General features: G+C 38.2%; 1 protein-coding gene across 1 annotated transcript in view; it reads right to left on the bottom strand.

Annotated features, from left to right (window-relative positions):
- The window catches only part of LOC122805262 (dynein axonemal heavy chain 11-like), a 4,596,980-nt gene that overhangs the window by 1,580,568 nt on the left and 2,994,783 nt on the right, over positions 1–21,629 (bottom strand). The window lies entirely within an intron of this gene.

Below are 21,629 nucleotides of genomic sequence, written 5' to 3'. Positions count from 1 at the left end.
AAATATACTAACTCCACAGTCGCAGAAATGCAGAAAAAAGAGAATACTGCTGACACACTAAATCATTGCTGCCTCACATGCACAAACTTCTAGACATGGAGGTACAACTAAAAAGTGGGAATTAGTAAGGAACTACTACTAATTAATTTTAGTTTGCATTATAATGTCAATGCTCCAAAACCAAATCAACAGTCATTTTGTGCAACTTATCACACTTGTATATACTGCAGAAGAAATGGGATCTCACAGAACAAGAAGAGAAGCAACTGCAAACTGCTAGCAGAAAAATGTAGGAGTATTTGGATAATATACGTGTTTACAAAGGTTGCAGTTAAGCAAATATTTTTGATACAAGCTATAGAGAACAATGAGTAAAAAGGTCACACAGAAAAAACAGTCGGTAAAAAAACAAAAGAAAAATCTAGCAAGGCTAGACTTTCTACTGCGTGATTCCTTAAACCTCTTATATTACAGGTAACATGGGATATACGCAAATGACCCTTTAAGGACATCAGGTGTTTCAGCTATACGGAAATAATGAATGTCCATGACTTTTATCTTTTTAAGTCAATTTATGGACAAATTCAGGCCAATAAAGCCAAACTCCACTAGCTGTGGGCATGCACGTTTCAGCCTACTTATGGCATCATCAGCACAGCATAAGTGGAATGTTTGGCTAACATTTAGAAATGCAGAGATTCTGTACCCAGCTGATATCCATAACCATTAGGGTGTTTTCCAAATATCCCAACCAACATACTAAAACAATGAGTAAAAAGGTAAAAAAAAATAGCACAGTGTTTTAAACAACAGCAAGTAGAAAGGATTGTAGCCAAACATATGGAGCCTTTGCCAAGAATAGAAACCAGAGATCTTATAGAGGCATTAGAGATATTTCAGAAATTGTATAATAATTTGTATAAAGGAGACAAATGGGTAAACTAGGAAAAAAGAAAGTGCACAAATGGAAATATTAATAAGAGGAAGATGCAGTTGATAGATAAGACAGGAAGAAATTAGATAAAAAATGGTGATGTATTTTCAATCAACAGGGAATTGTCTGTGAAAAGACAGTATTTATGTGGAAGGTAGGACAGAATAAAGTGATAAATATCTAGAAGGTTTTGTTTAACAATATTTTCAAAGGGGAGGGTACCTGCAACTTGGGAGAAATCTATGGTAGATGTATTACTCAAAGAGGGTAAAGACCTTTCAGATTCAACTTAGATCAATTTCAATTTTAAACCATGATTATACAATATTTACGTTTATGTTTGCTAACAGGATGGCAAAGGCATTACCAAACTGTAGATATGGACCAATGTATCTTTGTGGAGGGGAGGCAAACATTTAACAAATAGAACAATGAAAATCCAAAGGGAAGCAGAGTGTATGAAACCACTGCTGTCAATGGCAAGTCTTGATGCAAAGAAAGCATTCAATAAAGTCGGCCTGGATTTTATGGCAATAATAGCATTTGTTCTCCCTGACAGAGTAATAGGGATAATAAGGAGGATCTATAAAGAGATGGTGGTAAGAATTAATGTGGAAAGATTCTTCCCTCATATACTGTGTTTGAACAGATGAACAAGGCAGGAATACCTTCTTTCCCCTTTGCTATTTATTTACATATTTAGAGCCACTGGTAAAGAATATCAGGGTTCACACATTTAAAGGTATAACTGGTATGGTAAGCAAGAAAAGTCAACTTTATTGGTAGATAATATCATTTTGTACTTGAAACATCCAGAAAAGAACATTTCAGTATTGTTGAACATTTTGAGATAGTTTCATTTTTTTGGGGAATATACAAGAAATGATAATAAAACAAAAACAATAGTGGCAAATTATGTACCCGTATAGTGATTGCTTCCACAATGCCCACCCATATTTTAGGGACATGATAAATTGAAGTATTTAGGTGTATGGCTTAAATGGATTCTGTTCTGACAGCTTAGGATATGTGGGAAGAGACTAAACAAAATACAAAAATTGAGAAAGTGGACCCTCTTGAAAGAAAGTGATATGGGAGTGCTAAGTGAAAGATCAGAGCTGATATAAGTTTTAGTCTAGAACAAAGGCTGCTGTAAAAAAGGGAAAATTAATATGGCATATAAAATATTTTATTATAACCATAAAAATCAATCAGAGGATGTTAGAAAAAAAAATCGGAAATAGAATAAAGAGGCAATTTACAAAGGAACACTGGGAAGAAATCTGTAAAGCTCCGAAGTATGCAACAAAGTCCAGAAGGTTTGAGATTTTTGCATTGAAGAGTTTGCACAGGCATCTTTATACCACTATTAGATTTCATAAGATATTTCCAGAGATAGATAACAAATGGTAGAGGTGTGTTGGGGAAGAGAGATGTAATTGGGAACATGTGTTCTGGGAAAGCAATGAGTTGGCAGATTAAAAAAAAAATCTCTGCAGACTAATTTGATGGAAATGTTAGAAAGAACAAATGGTTATAACCAACTAAATGGTTCTTTTGAGCTTAAATATAAGATCTGAACTGTCAAGACTTGGCAATGCCTTACTAAATTTAATGCTTTTGGCTGTCCAAAAATTAAATATCAGAAAATGGAAATCAAAATCTGAACCAACTATAATTAAATTATTAAACATTGTAAAGGAGGTAAAAGAACTGGAGGTCAGAACTTTAGAAAATGGAAAGAATGAAATATAGAAATAAATGAAATTTGTGGGAACAATGCATGCAGCATAATGCTCAGGTAGAGGAGTGAGGTTTAAGGGAAGGCAGGGCTTGAGCAAGTTATTTCATGCTGAAATGAATGAAAGTCATTAAAAAGAAAACATATATGTATACTGTATGGGATTAGCAGTGGAAAATGATACTTTTGTGTATTTTTTTCTTTTAATGCATGTATATTTATGTTACTATTTAAAATGTTATTTTAAAAGATGTTTTAAAATATATCAGCTATACAGTGTACAGAAATGTGTATATTATGCATTAAATTCTACTTGCTAGTTGGTTTGCTAGCATAGTATAATAGAAATGTGACCACTAAAAATTATTGAAGTGGTAACTGCAACAGTTAGACTACAGATTCTATCTATAAAAAAGATCAATATAATATATAATAATAATCTCATTCTACTATTTTGCAAAATGTCATAAAATAAAATGCATTTCATAGATAAGATATACCTTTAAAGGTGCCTTGCAGATTTCACACCAAAAGGCAATCAAGTGGTCCAAATTTTTAGAAAAACTATGCTTACTGAATAATATGGCTGCTTTCATTTTCACAAAAGATAAATAGAATATCATTTTTTTCTGAATTCATTAGCTCTCCTACCTTAATATGTGTGTTGTTTGTGTCTAAGCAAAGCTTCACAGGTTTATAGGTTTGGTGAATGCATTTAGTGACTATAGGTAGTCAAGGAGCTTGAAGACCTGGATCCACTGGAACTTATGGGTGCTCATGTAGTCACCTAATTCCTTCCTGAAAGTATGGATTGATGTGTTGAGTTTAAACGAAGGAAGGAATTTATTCAATAAGTATTGCAATCTGTGAGACATACAACTGATATCAATTTTTACTGAGGCTGATTGTCCTCTTGTGCTTGGGTCCCATTGCTATTTTCTAAGCAAAACGTTTTGAATAGCAATGGATCATTTAATGCTTGCTATGTCAGGCACAGGTTTCCTCTAATAAAAGCAATAATACATAGAGAAGTCAGACAATCATTGTAGTCTTTGATTATAAAACAGCCAAGAAGTCCTTGGGTTCTTTCTCTGTGAGGATTTATTGTAGCTTCTCCAATTGCACCAGTTGGCATGACAGTAAATCACATAACAGGGAGCATTTTTCTTTAATTGGACTGGTAAGAGCTGTATAAAGGGAAATAATTACCCCCCTCCCTCATGTAGCTCTTTATGTCATGAAGGACTGTTGGACAAATATATATACATTGTAACAGTGGTGGCTACACTGATATCAAACAAAAGGTTGCTGTCTGCGAGGACGCGGTGATCGTTTATTACCTTCTCCATCAACAGTGTAGAACATTGGCAAAGATTTTTTTTTTTGTCATTTGCTAGAAAGCTGCATTTTCCCCCCTAAAGAAAAGATTTTTTTGTACTGTACCATTTGTGCATAAATGCTTAATGCCTTTTGAAGGATGGTAGTATCATTAAGGTTAAGGACAATGATCCAAAAGTTTGTAATAATTTTCATATTTGATAAACAAAACAAAGTCAGTTCTAATCTCTGAGAAAAACAACTCAAAAAATGAGGTTCCTAGGTCAGGCAGTTATCACAGAAGATTAATAATATAAGATATTAAAGAGTTGTATTCCCTTAGTCTTTATACGCCTGCTGTGGGACTCCAAACTAGTCACTTAACCAAACAATACTCTGGGGCAAATGAGAAATTGGACTAGCCTCCTTAGTGATCTCCTAGATTACATACCTATTAAGAACCAGGACTCAGTCTTGTGGGACTCCATTTTTGATGCAATGGTGAAGATAGGAGTCTGGACTCATTGCATTTAGATCACTGAGCTTATGCATGATTCCATCATAAGGAATAGTGCTGAATGCTTTAGCTAAGGAAAGGTTACACATACAAGAACAACCTTTGACAAAGATGTACTCATGCCATGTAAACGAAAGTTATGTACTTATAATGATAGGTCTGTGTTGTCCTATTTTTGTGTGGTTCAGCATGTCGATTATTGGATCTGGTCAGATCCAACCTTAGCATCTTACACCAGAGTACTTGATCCCAGATCTCACTCCTCCCTACCCAGAATTCCCACCTCCTGAGTGATTTACCTCAGATCGAGTTTGCTGACTGATTCACAAAAATCTCTCATAGCTGCCAGAAAAAACAAAAGGAGGAGTCTGCAACACTGTCCACTATGGAATGAAAAGTGGTACAGGAGGCAGACAGCGTCCTATCAAGGTCTGATAAACCCCTAGGAGATGTAAAATAACAATTTGGAAGGGGGAAGTAGGGAGCGATGTTGAACTGGATGAAAATAGGATAACACAGATATATCATTATATTAAAACCATAACTTTCATATCCAATTGTTGTCTATTTTCTTCCAGTTCAATGTATGGGTCAGATTTCCAGGCTGCCTAAAAGGGGCCTGGGTGGACTCAAGGAAGGAGATTCCTGAGAATGGCAGAGCCAAAGTATGTGCAAGTTCTAATTTGCACAACCAAGTTAAAATGACATACAAAGGTATGAGCTGCTGACTAAGTTGCTGCTGCACAAATATCACTGATAGATACTGTTTTTGTTAATGCTGACAAAGTTGCCATCCCTCTGGTAGCATGAGGGACTTAGGTTTACACAATAAAGACAGCATTCTTGTCTTATAAACAAAAGAAATGCAATATGCCAGGCACTTAGAAAGTGTGACTTTTCATACATGTTGTCCTAGTTTTATCTTGGAAAAGGAGGCAAAGAACTGACCTGATTTTCTAAAGTCTTTTGTACAATGTAAATAAAATCTGAGTTGCCGATGGACATCTAGAGTATGGACAGTGTGTTCTCCCTTATTAGCAAAGGTTGGAAAGACAGAAATTTTAAATCTGTTAATGTTGCAGGTTCAATGGGTCTTTGAGTTAATGATTGTAGTTAGAGTGTAACATCCCATGGTGGAAGTGGATCTCAAACAGGTGGTCTTAATAAAAACATTCCCCTTAAGGATAGCTTTGGCTACCCTAAGTGATGCAACAAACGAATCATTATGTTCTATGTGAAAATTTGCCATTTAGACTTTTATTGTAGAGTAACTGGAACCTTGTATAAAAATTTGAGAAAGAAAGCCAGTATCTCTGACAGAGGGACGGAGAAAGGAGCTAAGCCCGTCAAGGATGCAAAAATGGAAAATCTTTTCCATTTGCATTTGTAAGTATTTCTGTATGATTACTTCTGAAAAAATAAATTATGTGGACTACAGGGGAAGAAAATCTGGCATTTCTGGCTATCTTTAAAATTGGAAAAAATATGTAGTTAGCTTTAGGGAATGAAGATCTGGTAGAGATATCCAGGATGGGTGACTGAGTAGATTCAGAAAGGGTTCCAGTGCCTATAGTGTATGTAGTAGGTGAGGCTGAAAAAAGGGGAACCAATCATGTCAAGGCCAAAATATGGCACTGAGGATTGATTTCTCTGGTCTTGCGCCTCATGGCTTTCTGAATGAATTTCATGAGACGGGAGATTTATAGAAATACATAAAGGAGACCTGGGGGCCAAAAGAAGACCAGAGGATTTATCTGTGACTGCCCCTGTGAAGGAATGAGGACAAAGTAACTGCTGCATTTTCTTTTGTGGTTGAAAGCAAAGAGAGTGCAATAAGGTTTGCCCCAGTGGTAGAAAATCTCCATTACCACTGTTTGTTTCATAGACCATCCATGAGGTAATAAGATAGTCCTGCTCAACCTGCCAGCTAATATACAGCCATTATTGAATCCCCAAATGATGTGGATATTTTACAAAAGGGCCTTACAGAAACAGATTCCTGGTGCTAGAGCCATGGGCTCAAGCTTAATGCCGAGAAATGTATAGTTATCCCCTTTGGAAAAAAACATGTACCCATGAATTACCACATAGGTGGCAGGACACTAAACATCGAAAGTGTGATGAGAGACTTAGGGACACAGGTGGACAGTGGTCTCACTTTCGATAACCACATTGCCACAGCAGTCAGGAAATCCTTCTATGTGGCAGACCTTATCACTAAGGGCTTTTCATCCAGAAAAAAAGAGGTCATTGTCCTACTGTACTCATCCCTCATTAGACCCATTATAAGAGTATAATGCCCCGTTTGGTATGTACCTTACAAGACATCTGCAACAGCTGGAAAGGCCACATAAATACCTCACTAAAAGAATCACAGGCCTAAAGCAGATGCCATATGCTGACCATCTAAAAAAACTCCAGCTATGCTCTGTGGCATATCATCGACTCAGAGGCAATCTCTGCTTAACATACAAGGCCATGTCAAACCCTGAGCTGTTGGACATGCTCCACTTAAAGAAATCCCAATCCCTCAGAGCCACATGCTCCAGGGATCTAAACCTTGTCATCACAATGAACAAAACATGCTGGAGGGATAGGTTCCTGACCCAGAGACTCCCCATACTCTGGAATAGACTGCCCATACATGTCAAGCAGAGTGCCTCATTGGCCCTTTTCAAAAGGAACCTAGATGATTGGATGGGAGATAGGAAATTCACCCCGGGGATCATGTCAGTCTCCCTGCTAGACAGGAGTCTAGAGAAGTAAATATTGTGGGAAGAAATATCCAGGGAATTGTTATGGCCAGGCTTGCATAGGCCCTAAGGCCAATAGCCTAGTACCAACCTATGAACCTATGAACCTGAATGTCCCAGGAATGTGTGTTACCACTAGAAAATGGTTTGAAGACATCTCCCATTGCCAGGCTCGGATGGCCTCTTAGTGAAGAGAGTATGAACATGTTCCACCTTGCTTGTTGATGTACCAGATCACTGACATATTGTCTGTGTGAATGGAAATCACACCCTTGGGTAGGAGGCCCTGAAAAGCCTGCAATGCTAGGAGGACTTTTCTCATCTCTAAGACACTGATATGATGTTTGGCGTCTACTGCTGACCATGTCCTTTGAACTGTCTTCCCTTGAAGGGAGTTGTCCATGGTGACTGTGTCCCTGGCAGCAGATGGGCAAAAGGGTCTGCCCTGAACCACTGACTGAGATGTGAACCACCAACTTATATGATCCCTGCATATTTGAGTGAGTTATATTCTGGTGAAAAAGGAGTGAACTTTCTGTGTCCACTGTATTGCCAGGTCCACTGAAGGACTCCCATGTGGTATCACGCTCATGGGACCAGCATAATAGTAGAGGCCATCAGCCCTAAAAGTCAGAGGATGTTTTTTGCTTGTGGGTGTGGATGTTGCATCAATTGACAGACTACTGACTTAAATGAATGAACTCTTGCAAGGGGGAGTTATGCAATTTTTTGGACTGTGTTTATCTGGTACTCAATAAATTCTGTGTTTTGCTCTTCCTATGATTGTCTGATATTCCCAGTCTGTTTGCAAGAGTGAAAACAAATGTTTAATGTTTTAATACCAGATCCTGGGAGGAAGCAGTTAGGAGCCAATCATTTAAATACTGGAAGACATGGATCCCTTGCAGTTGGAGATGAACTGCTACTACCACCATAATCTTGGTGAACACCGAGGGGTCTGTGGTGAAACCAAATGGCAGTGCCCTGAATTGATAGTGATTAGCTTCCATCCAGAAATGGAGAAATCTCCTGGACTGCCTCTGGATCTTGATAAGATATTAGTCATCCTGGAGATTGATAGAGCACATCGAGTCATACTTCCTCAACAGAGGTAGTATGGACTGCACCATGACCATTAGGAACTTTGCTTGACGTACTGATTTAGGTTGCTGAGATCCAGTACTGGTCTGAGGTTCCCTGTCTTTTTTGGTACTAAAAATAACCTGGAATAGACTCCAGAACCTAACTGGTTGGGGGGACCTCCTGGATAACTCTTGTGTTTAGCAACTTTAACACTTCTGTTACTGCAGATTCCAACTGATTGGGTGGCATAGTGGGAATCTTAAATCTTTTCTTTGGGTAAGACAAAAAGAGTATGATATAGCCTCTGGTACTTATCATTAGCATCCATGAATCAGAAGTTGTGGTTTGCTAGGCATCCTCTGACTGCTTCCAGAGTGCACCAGTTGGGCAACCATTCAGGGATGCTGGTAAGGTTTGTCAATAATGGGCTCACGAAAACCTTGGTTTTATGGTCCACTTCTTCCTCTCAGGTGGCATCCATTCGAATTGTCTCTGCTTTGGGAAGGTCTATCCCCAGCAGAGTCTTGGTGAAAACCTTGGGATTTTTTGAACCACATTTTTCTACCTCCCCTTTGATTCCTGGAAAAGGATTTTTGAGGAGCAGAAAAACATATTGCATGGCATATGACATCTTACTGTCTTGCTTCATTCATGAAGAACACTTCTTGAAACCAGTGGACTTGTCAGACAATTAGGAAATGTGTGTGTGTGTGTGTGTGTGTGTGTGTGTGTGTGTGTGTGTGTGTGTGTGTGTGTGTGTGTAGTTCTACTTCAAATAAATGAAAGACCACTTACCCGAAAATGAATTTACCAAGACAACACCACCAAAACATTACATTACAGAACGGCTGCATTATCAACTGAGGTTACAGGGTTAGTATGGGCTTGGCCAGCAGGCAACAAAAACACAGACCACAGCATGTCGAACCCACCCAGGTGAGGAACTACACCCATCACACCCCCCATACACCCTCTAACTAAATATACCACCTCCAGGGTCACACTACAGTGGGTAAAAGGGGAAATTTACCCATGTTGGCCAAGCACATATATACCCTGTAAACAGCTTCAGTAATGTGGTCATTCAGTAATGTAGCATTTTGGTGTTGTTGTCTCAGTATACTTGTCTTCAGGTAAGTGGTCTTTTGTTTATCTGAAGTAGACCTGTAGATATATATATATATATACCTATAGATATTTATATGTAAAAAAGCACACTGAAAAGGGCAAACTATATAAAAACCTATTATCCCGTCTAAGGTATTAGTATCTATATAAGCATATATGTAAATGAGAATCCTACTGGAAAGTTCTAACACAGCACACTTAGAAAAACTTAAAAAAGAGCTATCTAACTGACTTTAAAAAGCTATCTATGCTAACCCTAACACAATATGAAGCTAACAACTACCCAATAAGAAAGTACAAAAAGTAGAAGTAAAGATTTCAACCAGAAATATCATGAACGTGCTGGAGATCTTGGGGGAAACACGTCTGGTTGAACAGATGGAATTAGACGTGAGGTCAATCAGTCAGAAGGAGGGAATTATGGGTAGGGGAGGAGTCAGAACTCTCAGATTCAAAAGTATGGTATAAAGCAGCGAGGTCCAGTCTGATGGGATCCAACAACCCACACGATGAATTGTACAAAAATAGACAACATTGAATCAGGAGATTTCCTATGTATGTCTGAATAAGTTCCATTATCATTCTCACTATTTTGTGCAACATGTTTGTGAGACTAAAGAATCTGTGATTAATGGGGTCTGTGAAAGAGATTATAACTACAATAGCCTGCATTCAGATATCAGGGATATAGCCAGCTTTAAACGCTCTGTTAAAAAAATGTGCACTAAGGTATATATTAGGTTATTTTGATTGCACACTTTAGGCCTACTGGTATCTAAATCTAGTATCCTGAAACTGCTGTCTCAGATTTTAATGTGGACAGAGGTGACCCTTTCAGATATAATTTCAGATGGAGGAAAAGTGGATTAGGTTCCCCTCTGTGACCTGAAATTTGCTTCCAATATCAAGCTAGTGTCTTCCCTATATCCACTGACTCAGATATGGTGAAACCATTTTGTTCTAGCACACTACATTTTTGTTTCCTTCATTTTTCATATGTTGGTACAGGTTGAATTTTTTTTTTATTATTTTCCTGAGTTCTTTTTGGATGGGGATGACCTTAGACCCTATTGTGCTGGTTTGGGTAAAGTCCTCTTTAAAGTACACCATTTCATTTTATTGCAGAATTTTTCAATATATTTATGTTTCACACATATGAATTTATCAATGTAGTTATTTTTACTACTTTTTTTCTTCCCTAGAATCATCACAACAGCCATCCCACTGCCCTATGCTCATGCTAGTTTTATGTGCCACTCCAATCATCCCTTGAATATTACAGAATTTACTGCTGGGTATGGACTGGAGCTTAAGAGCATCTATGGGGTGGAGTGGGAGGTTTGGTGCTGTCCAACCATCAACCACAATTTTCTATTTTTTTTTTTATCAACTGCCATTCCGCTGAGAAGTGTGTGCCTAGACTTTTGCCCACAGACTGTGCAATGGGCAGACTGCTCTGTTCCAAACTTCAATTCTGCAAGGTTTTACTGTCAGCATGCTACCCCACCCCTTTGACCAAAGTACATTACAACTGGCTACCAGGCCTCTTCCAGGAAGCTCCTTACTGCTCTGTGTGCTTGCCCCCCCCCCCCTGGACAGGCATGCCCTTCCTCCCTACCACTCTATAAGCTGCTCAAGTTGCTAATCAAACTGAGGTTGACTAGGCTGTAATCAAGACTTTATCCCTCTACATCACTGCAGCAGCCATCAATGCAGTTATTTAAAATGTTGTAAAGGGTCATGAATGATTCAACGACACATTATGAGGAAGGCCTAAAATATATATTTCCAGTTGATTGATGCAGGGTGCTTGTTCAGGGCACAGTAGGTGCCACTTGATAAATCTTTAAAGCTAGTATATTTTTTATTATATTGGAGCAAATTATTTTACCTCTTATTCCAGTCAGTTGGTGTAATATTTGCAGATAAATATTGTGACTGGAACTACCGATAATACAACTTAGTATAGAACAAGGATCTGTCTTCCAGTTGATGAGTGGAATATCAAGTAAGATTGTTTTGATCTTAAGACTTGCAATTTTGAATATTTCTGCAAGAAGTAAAGCGATATAGAAAGAGGCAGGTTATGTAAATATAAGTGATATTTCAGAAGAGTAAAACAGCTTTGAGAGGTATATGTTCCTTTAGTAATCTCAAATAAACAGCTTCTTTCAGGAAGATCTTAAAAACAGGATGCAAACTATGGAATAGCTGATACATAATCAGGAAATGCATGACCATTAACTTGGAAAAAAGGTATTTCAAGCAGTCTACTAATCTTAACCTCAGATAATACAAAAAATCTAGACCCTAAGGCATAGGAGAAGGAACACATCATCTTATATTTTATATATAAAAAATTGCTAAAATAAATTAACTTCCTTTAAGATGTTTTAAAATCTTGTAAAATAAGAAAACTGCAAGAAATAAAAACTGTCATATGACCTAAATATTTACAGACTAGGCTGTAGTACCACACCTTGATGTTGTGGTATTAAAGGTTGAGTGCAGACAATGATCATAGTGAAAGAAAAATCATGGCTAGCTTGTCCTACATGGAGCAATCAAATTAGGTTTGTTATGACCTGTTTTGCTTTTACTAATATTTTATGAATGATTGAAAAATACACTGTATACATTAAGCTCTGAATCCATAAAAATGGAAAATACTTTATATTTCTAAGTATTTTGAGAGCCATAAGGAAGAAAAAGACTAATGGGATAGTTTTATGTGACAAGCAGGTTCGCTTCTGGGAAAATGTAATTTGGTGCACTCTTAACAAAATTTATGTGAATTTGTGACAGAAGTCCACTTCTGGAAGAAATGCTTCAGTGTAATTAAAAAAAAAATTATATGAATTCAGCTTTCATTATGAGAAAAGATTATTCTTATGATGAAAGTATCTGCTTGTTGGATTTCTGGGTTGTTAGTTTAAGTTATGCACTTATCAGAATGTCAGACTTATCTGGTCCCTGTTTAACGCGGGAAACAAGTGGACTGGGTGCCTTGGTGCCCTTTTTTGGCAATGAGACCTCTGCAAGCTCAAGTTGCTCCTTGTCCCATAAATCCCTGCTCTTCTGAGAAGTACTTCAGATACAGTGATGTCAATAACCAGCTTACAAGCTCCTAACAGGAAGGATTACAGAATGATTGGTTCAAAAGGGCACTTTGGCTGGGTAAAGTGGGAGAGTTGTTCCAGCATCTGGACTGAGATCAGATAACTCTAAAGGTCTGGACATGGGAAACTAGTGGACAGAGTGTCCAGCAGGCCTTGGGTGACCTAAAACAATAAATCCTTTAGAATGGTGGTACCAGTGGAAGCTCTCTCTTTACAAAGAGTGCATAAATGGTAATGATAAGGAAACTTATGTACAGATGACCATGTAACAGTGGCAGTCATATTTTTAAGTGGTAAATTCCTCAGAAAGGAAGCAGAAGTGGCTTGAGCTCTGACAGAGTGTGCTTTTGGACTAGTAGTTATGGGCATCTCCCACAGGAAAAATAATAGATATAGTCTAACATCCATTTGGATAAACTCTTTGAACTTTGTTAAGGAAGGAAACAAACAACTGTCCACTTTTTTTGAAGTCTTTTGTATGTTGAAGATAAAATCTGAGTTGTTTGGACAATGTGACTGATATTCACCTTTGCTAGGATAGTTACAAAAAAATACTGGTCAGTGGACTGACTGGTTCAAAAGAATACCAGTCAGTGGACTGAGTGGTTTAAATTTGTGTGAGTGGCTACTTTGGGCATAAACAAAGGGTTGGTTCTGTGTGCGACTTTTTCTTGATGGAAAAACAAGTTAGAGAATTTTCATGATAGAACATGAAGTTCTGAAACCCTCTTGGTAGATGTGACAGCAACCAGGAGGGCAGTGTTTCACTTTAGACATTTAAAATATGCAGAATAAGCTAGTTGAAAAGGAGGTCAAGTTAACCATTCAAGTACAAAATGTAGATACCGTGGGGGAGCAGGTTACACCAGGGGTGACCTGGTGCAGAAAACTCATTTTATTAATGGTTTGCATACCTTGTGGGAAGCTAAAAAGGAGAAGGAAAATCCAGGGTGAAAGGATGGTACAGCTGCCAAGTGAATTTTGACAGAAGAATAGATAGTACCCTTGCTAAAAATGTCTGTTAAGAAGGGAAGTACATGAGAAACAGAAGTTGAAAGGGGTTCTATATTTTGCTGAGCTCTCCAAAGAGAATTTTTTTCCACTTACCCTTATATATTTTTCTGGTTGAAGTCTTCTGAGAAGCAGTTATTAAACTGATCACCACTGGAGAGAACAAGTGGTCCCTGTCCATCATTTGAAGTGGGGAAACTATGCAGTTAAGTAAAGGAATCAAATGTCTGGCTGAAGCTTCCCAGATAGTTGAATCAGCAGTTAGTGATGCTGAGGGAGGAGAAGAGGTCTTCTCTTGAGATGAGACCAAAACTGATGAAACCATAGCTGGCATGGGCAGAATGGGGCTAAGAACCTGGTCTCCACTCTGTACATCTTGACTTTCTGTATGAATCTAGTTAGGAGAGGAAAGAAAATGCATACAGGTAACCTGGGGTCATGCATGTGAGAATGCATCTCTTGTGGTTTGCCCCTTTTAGGGATGATGGATAAGAAACTGTCACATTTGGTGTTTGATGATGAAGCAACAGAGATCATAGTAGGGTCTTCCACACCTGTGAAAGACCTTCTGAGCTACTACATCATTAAGAAACCATTTTTGCAGGAGCAGTATCTGTCTGCTGAATTTGTAAACAATGATAATGATATGTTTTGCTATGAGAAAGCAATGTGTGTTGTGGCCTGTTCCAAAACCCTCATGGCTTCTGTGCAAATGAGGTAGGATCATGTTCCAGCCAACTTATTTATGAGTCACACCACTTCCATATTGTCAGAGTGGATGAATTTTGCACCTTGGGGGAGCCAGCCCTAGAATGCCTGCAATGCTAGGAGGACTGCTTTCATTTCCAAAACAATGATATCAGACTTGGCCTCCTATGGTATCCATGTACCTTAGACTATCATGTCCAGATACTGTTCCCCACCCAACATTCGATGTAGCTGTAGTTACCATGGGCTGTGGGGAATGGTTGTATGAATGGGATGTTAAGAGACAAATTGTGCAGGTCTGTCCACAAAAATAAATGCTTGATACAACTTTTGGAAAGTGTTATCATGTTGATCGTGTCTTGTATTGCTTGGTTTCATTAAATCCTGAGAGTCCACTGAAGTGCTCTTATGCTGAGTCTTGCATTTAGTATAAAGACAAAATGATCGATTTTAACAATTGGCTAAAATTTTGGTGTCATTCAAAGGGGATCCAGTGTCTGTCAGCCTGGGATGACATGCTCGACAAGCCACGTTGCTTCGCTAGGGACGGCTTGCACCTGTCACCCCTGGGCTTTCGGATATTTGCAAAGGCTCTTGCCACCCCCATAGTGCCTTTTTTAGGCAAGGCTCAAAAGTCAAACCCACCTCCATAGACAGCACAAGGAACAAGAAACTAAGGGTAATGCTACTCAATGCCAGAAGTCTAAACCTCAAGATGCACGCACTCGAAGCTCTCCTCAGTATGGAGAACATCGATATCTGTGCAGTGACAGAAACCTGGTTCAAGGCTCCGGACAGCACCCCAGCACTACCAGGTTATACCTCATATCATACTTTTCGGCCCCAAAACCTCGACCGAACCACAAAAGGAGGGGGAGTTTCCATATTTATCAAGGATATCCACAACTCCAGGTTAGTGGCATTGCACGAAGTATCGGAGACCATCCATGTGCAACTGACAGTGGGCAAGACTGCTTTTCAGTTTATAGCATCCTACAGACCACCCTCTCAAAGTCAGGAATCCCACTCGGCTTTCCTGAAAACATTGGAGAACATGAAGATCTCTCCGAACACCATTATATTGGGCGACTTCAACTACCCAAACATAGACTGGGAGCATTACTCAAGCCCCAGCACCTTAGCCCAAATGTTCCTGGAATTTATAAACTCAAATGCTATGAAACAACTAGTCACCACTCCCACAAGAGGGGATAACATACTACACCTGATCATTACCAACATGGGGACTCTATGCTCCATACCAGAAGTATATCCCTCATTGGTAAGATCAGACCATAAATTAATTTCCCTGGATATCCACATCCCGACCCCACCCCCAGCCCAGAAAACCACAGTGAAAAACTTCTCAAAAGCGAACTTCACACTTCTCAAAACCAAAGTGGAATCCTTCAAGGCCCCAGGGCCAGTGGAAACTACAGCCCACATTGCAGAATCCTATATAAATGCATTCTACAGACATCTCCAGGAATGCATGGATCATGCTATCCCAAACAAAATCAAGACCCAATCATCCAAAGGCAGGCGTTCAGTCTGGTGGACCCCAGCCATAAATAAACTGTACAACAGAAGGAGGAAGCTACTACATGATAGAGCAAAATCCCTAAAAGGGAAGGCATCTCTGATCAGTACTAGCAAAAAATTACAATCCCTCATAAAATCCTCCAAGGCCAGCTTCGAGAGAAAAATTGCACAGGACACTAAGGACAATCATAAGGCTTTTTTCAGTTATGTTAAGAACCTGGGATGCAACTCCCAGACTTGTTCTGAGTTGATTCTAAACGACAAAAAATACACTGAACCCACAGACATCGCCAATATCCTGGCAGACAGGTTCAGTGCAAACTTCTCCACCCCCCACCCCAAAGAGCAAGCATCTATCCCGGCAGAGTGCAGCCTCCCAAACATCTCTGATGCTCAGGTGAAGGCCTCCCTCTCCAAAGCAAAAAACACTGCTTCCATGGGACCAGATGGTGTCCCGGGTTGCATCCTACATGAACTCCAAGAAGAACTAATCCCTCAAGTAAATCTGCTGTACAATCTCAGCCTCACTACAGGATATGTGCCCAAAGAATGGCGTACAGCAACAGTGGTCCCACTCCACAAAGGTGGCGCCTCTACGGACCCTGGAAACTATCGTCCCATAAGCCTGACTAGCCTAGTCTGCAAGGCTATGGAGAGGATCATCATGGAACTCATAAACAAAGACATTGGGGACCTACAGACACTAGATCCTACCCAATTTGGCTTCGTCAAGGGCAGATCCTGCCTTTTGATCCTGGTCGACTTCTTCGAAACAGTCACCAAGGCCATAGACGAAGGGAAGGTAGTCCACACAGCCTATCTGGACCTCGCAAAGGCATTTGACACAATACCCCACTCGGGCATCATAGATAAGCTATCCAGCCAAAATATAAACCCCTATGTCACAAGATGGGTCGCAAACTGGCTCAAAGACAGAACCCACAGAGTCAGAGTTGCTGGAGCCATGTCAGACTCGAAAACGGTCACAAGTGGCATCCCACAAGGTTCTGTCCTGGGACCTCTCTTGTTCGGTATTTACTTTTCTGAGGTACAGGCCAATGTGGGAGGACTATGGCTCACCAAGTTCGCAGATGACTGCAAACTGGGCACCATAATCGACTCTCCAGCTGACACAAACATCCTTCAAAAAGGTCTCACAGAGACGGATAACTGGTGCCAGAGCCATGGTCTAAAGCTAAATGCCAAAAAGTGTATAGTCATACCCTTTGGCAATACAATGTGCCCACAAATTACCACATAGGTGGTAACCCATTAAGTACAGAGAAAGTAATTAGGGATCTGGGGACCCAAGTTGATAGCAATCTCTCCTTTGACAACCACATTGCCAAAGTGGTTAGAAAGACCTTCTACATAGCCCACCTCATCATGAAAGGATTCACATCTAGATCAAGAGAGGTAATCGTGCCCCTTTATTCATCCCTCATCAGGCCCATCATAGAATACAATGCCCCCTTTGGGATGTACCTTACCCGACACCTGCAGCAATTAGAAAGACCCCAAAAGTACCTCACCAAGAGGATCAAGGGACCCAAACAGATGCCATATGCTGCTCGGTTAAAAAAACTCCAGCTCTACTCAGTTGCATACCGCCTACTTCGAGGTGATCTATGCCTGACATATAAAAGCTATGTCCAACCCAGAATTAATGGACATGCTCCACCTCAGTAAATCTAAATCCCTTAGAGCCATGCACTCGAGGGACTTGAACCTCAGCACAGAAATAAATAGAACATGCTGGAGGGACAGATTCATAACCCAGAGGCTCCCTTTGCTCTGGAATAGAATTCCAATTCATTTTAGGCAGAGCACCTCACTGACTCTCTTCAAGAAGAACCTTGATGAGTGGATGGGGGATCGTAGGTTTGTCCCGGGGATTACTTCCTTGTCACTATTAGACAGAGGCACAGTAAACTAAACTTTAAGAAGGGCACAGTATACTCAAATCAAGGGGTGGCATAAGCCAAACACAATCGGGCTAGGCTTATAAATGCCCCAGGGCAGATAGCCTAGTATGAACCTATGAACCTATGATACTGTTTGAACTGAGGCAGCCATTAGACCAGGCACCTTGAGTACTATGGCCACAGTAGGAGTAGGGTCCTTTGAAAATGCATTTTACCTCTTGTACCATGGAACACTTATTGCTCTGCAGCAATGTTACATTCTGTCTCTCTTTCCAACTGGCATGCTATGAAAATGTGGGATTATGATGGGTTCAACTGAGATTTTGCTATGCTGTCTGTATTTTTGAGGTCATAGTTAATGTAGCAAAATCTCAGATGGATTATGATGGGTCCAAGAGATTTTGCTACACTGAATATAACTCCAAAATACAGACATAACTGGAGCAAGTGCTGTCTTGCTATTAGGAGAATCTGCATAGAAGGTGCTGCTGTGAGCTAGAGGCCCAGGTAAGGGAACACGTCTTCCCCAGTAGTCAAATGTGTGCTGCAATCAGGGCCATACATTTGGTAAACAATGCATCACTGTCAGTAGTGCAACAGGTAGCAAACTTGCCTTTGGTGCATAAGGCTGTAGGTTCTATTCCTACACCAGATAGAGCAACTGCTGACACTGCAGAGTAGCATAAGGGAGTGTTGCACTCCTGACTGTGTCATCCTTCAATAAGATGTTAAACTAAGGCCCCAATTGCCTGAGTTGTTTCTAGTTCAGATGGATGTAAAAGATCCCACTACACCTATCAAAAAGATTAGGGGCTCTTTATTTGAAAAAAAAAAAACAGTATGTACAATACTATTTACAAATTACATATTTACAAATGTATACAGTGTACAAGTTTCCATTCCTTTCCGTTATTGCCATACAATTATAGATATTTTGGTTTTATTTGAACCACACTTCCTTTTCTACAACCACCACCTGATTGTTCTTAAAATTACTGCAACTCTCCATTTACCATTGAATATGATTTCATTTACCTATTACTTATTTTTATTGCTATAATATCCGTACATAATCATACCCATATTTATTTCAATTACCTCCTTTACATTTTCAAATAATTCTTTACACACTTTTCTCACAAATTTTCAATCGTTATACATTGTAAGAAAACATGTTCTGTAGTTTCTTCTTTACCACATTATATACAAACTCTTTCACTGATTTTATATGACATATTTCCCTTTACTGGTAATTTAATAATCACTAATCTCCATAAAAAATCTTGACATTCTACTTCTTATTAACACCATGCTTTTCATATTTTTATAGCTTTACTTTTTTCATTCACTAGCTCAGCCCAAGGATTAACATAATAATATTATATCATGATGTTTTTCTACCATACTCTCCTCTCGTTTTCTATTTCATCATTTTCTATTTTCCATAAAATATTTTTTTTCTTGATAACATATCATTATTTCATTTAAACATGCTTTTCCTCTTTTGATTTTTTAACATATTTGATTGCTGCTTATATTTGTGATTTTGTAAATTTACTACTAACGTTTTATTTGTATCATTTATCCAAAACAAAACTTTATACAAATTCAAAGCAGCAGCATAAACAATCCAGTTTATTAATCCTAAACCTCCATTTTATGTGCAAATTTACTAATGCAAATAATACACTACTCATATGTCATCCCTGAGAACTATGCTACTATTTAAATCTATTTATTTCTTTAACCATCCATTCACTAAAAAATCTTATTTATTTTTCTTATATGCAGAACAGCATACACTCCTAATTTTCTTAGTAATGTTATATTCGTCCATAATTGTCCACAAAAGTCATAATGCACTGTTTCAAAAGCTTTATTTCAGTCTCCTATCATGGTCTTGGTCTCATCAATACTATTTATAATGTCCATAATTTTCCTTACTATGAATAATAATTTCTGACATACGTTTCCCTTTAAGCTATATATGCTATCTTCCATAATACTTGCCTTTTTACTTTCCATTCTCTTATGAATTATTTTTATAAAAATCATATAATCTTTATTGTTGAATATTATAGGTCTCCAATTTTCAATTTTATTTTTATCTTCCTTTTTCCATACATATGTAAGTATATTACTGTGCAAATCTTTATACATAAAACGTTAATTTAACCACTCATTCATAACTTTTAAGTAGTATTTTTTCTACTAATCCATAAAATTATTGTTATCCTATTACATCTGATCCTGAAACTTACTACAAATTAACTTGTTTAAGTACCTTATCTAATTAGTATAAGGAATTCTCATTGTTCCAGTTCCTTATTTTCTTGCTCTGTCAATTTTTAGCATATCATTCCTTTTCTATAATTCTTTTTTATCTTGAAATATTTTATACATAATTTATTGTGATATTTATAATTTGGTCCTGAGATCTTCTTACTTCTTCTCTATCATCTTTCATTTATCTCATTATACTAATATTCTCTTTTACTATGCTACTCAAATAAGCTGATACCTCTTCTTTTTTGCCTTGTAAATAATATCTTAGTTAAATAATAATTCTTTAACTTTCTCTTGATTATTTTCCATTCTAACACATAACATTCTCTTATCATTCCTTTCCAAATCATTTAAAGCATCCATACACATTGTTTTATATATTTTTTCTGCTTTTTTTAGATCTGCCTGCCATTCTAAAAAAAACATTTTTTTTTATTTTTCTTTAAAAGCTAGCAACCACTCAGGCCATCTTTTCCTAATACACTGTAGTGGAAATGTGAACTTTCCATAAACACCTCCTCTTACACATCTCTTTTTCAACTTCAGTTCAAAATTGAACATGTTCTTTTTTGTTGTTGTTTTATGTGAAATGCTTTAACCAAATAAGAATTACATGGATTACAGTTCTTTTTCTTCTTATACTCCCTCAACCCCTCCCAAATTTTTTTTTCAGAACAGAAGCAGTTTCAAAAATTGTGTTTCAATTTCACAACAATTGCATATTCAAAAAATGTCTCTTTATGAATAAGAATAAAAGCTGTTACCTCCCAAGCTTTCACTCCAAATGAGACCATTAAATTATCCCAAATGCCATACCTGCCCATTTCTTTTTCTTCTTTGTTCTAAATTCTCACTATAAAATTTATTTGACTGTTGATATTTCATTTCTAATGTTCATCTCTTATCACTTTCCCTGCAGTTTCTCAGCATATGATTTCTTGGTCAGGCAATCTTTGTTCAAAATAGCTTCAATTCCTCTGATTAAATTTTGTCCATAATTTCACCTTATGAAACATCTCTTCCATTCTCCGGCTCACTCTACAACTGCAATTCACCCAAAATATCATCCCACAACCCTCCCGACTAGAGGTTAGTAATAACACATCCATCACTGTTTTGAATATTTGCTTCCAATGAAACAAACAAATTCTGCTGAAGCAGCTCTTCACAATCTTGTAGAGCTTCAAAAACTTCACCAGTATTCAAAACTCTGTTCTGCCTGCCATCTTGGATTCCTTCAGTGCTGTTCTTCCAATATCCACTGCATTAGGAACAGAGCAAGCACTTTTCTAATAAGTAGGGGTCATTTATTAAATACCACATCTACAATATTTATACTATTTATACATTATTTCCAGTTATTTACATCATTTACATTCATTACCATTCATTTGCATAACTTTACACATACATTTCAGTTTCTTTGCTTTCATTCCTTTTCTGACCCCACCCTTTTTTCCACAACCAAAATCTTATTTCTCAATATCTCTGCCAATATCCATTTCCAATTAAATTTTAACTCATTCAATTTTTCATCCCATATAGTCCATATCATATAAACCATC

Source organism: Protopterus annectens, chromosome 6.part1, assembly GCF_019279795.1.
Source record: "Protopterus annectens isolate FY-2018-M chromosome 6.part1, PAN1.0, whole genome shotgun sequence".
NCBI classification, from domain to species: Eukaryota; Metazoa; Chordata; order Ceratodontiformes; family Protopteridae; genus Protopterus; species Protopterus annectens.
The sequence above is the reverse complement of the archived record's forward strand: the minus strand, read 5'-3'. Positions and strand labels throughout refer to the sequence as shown.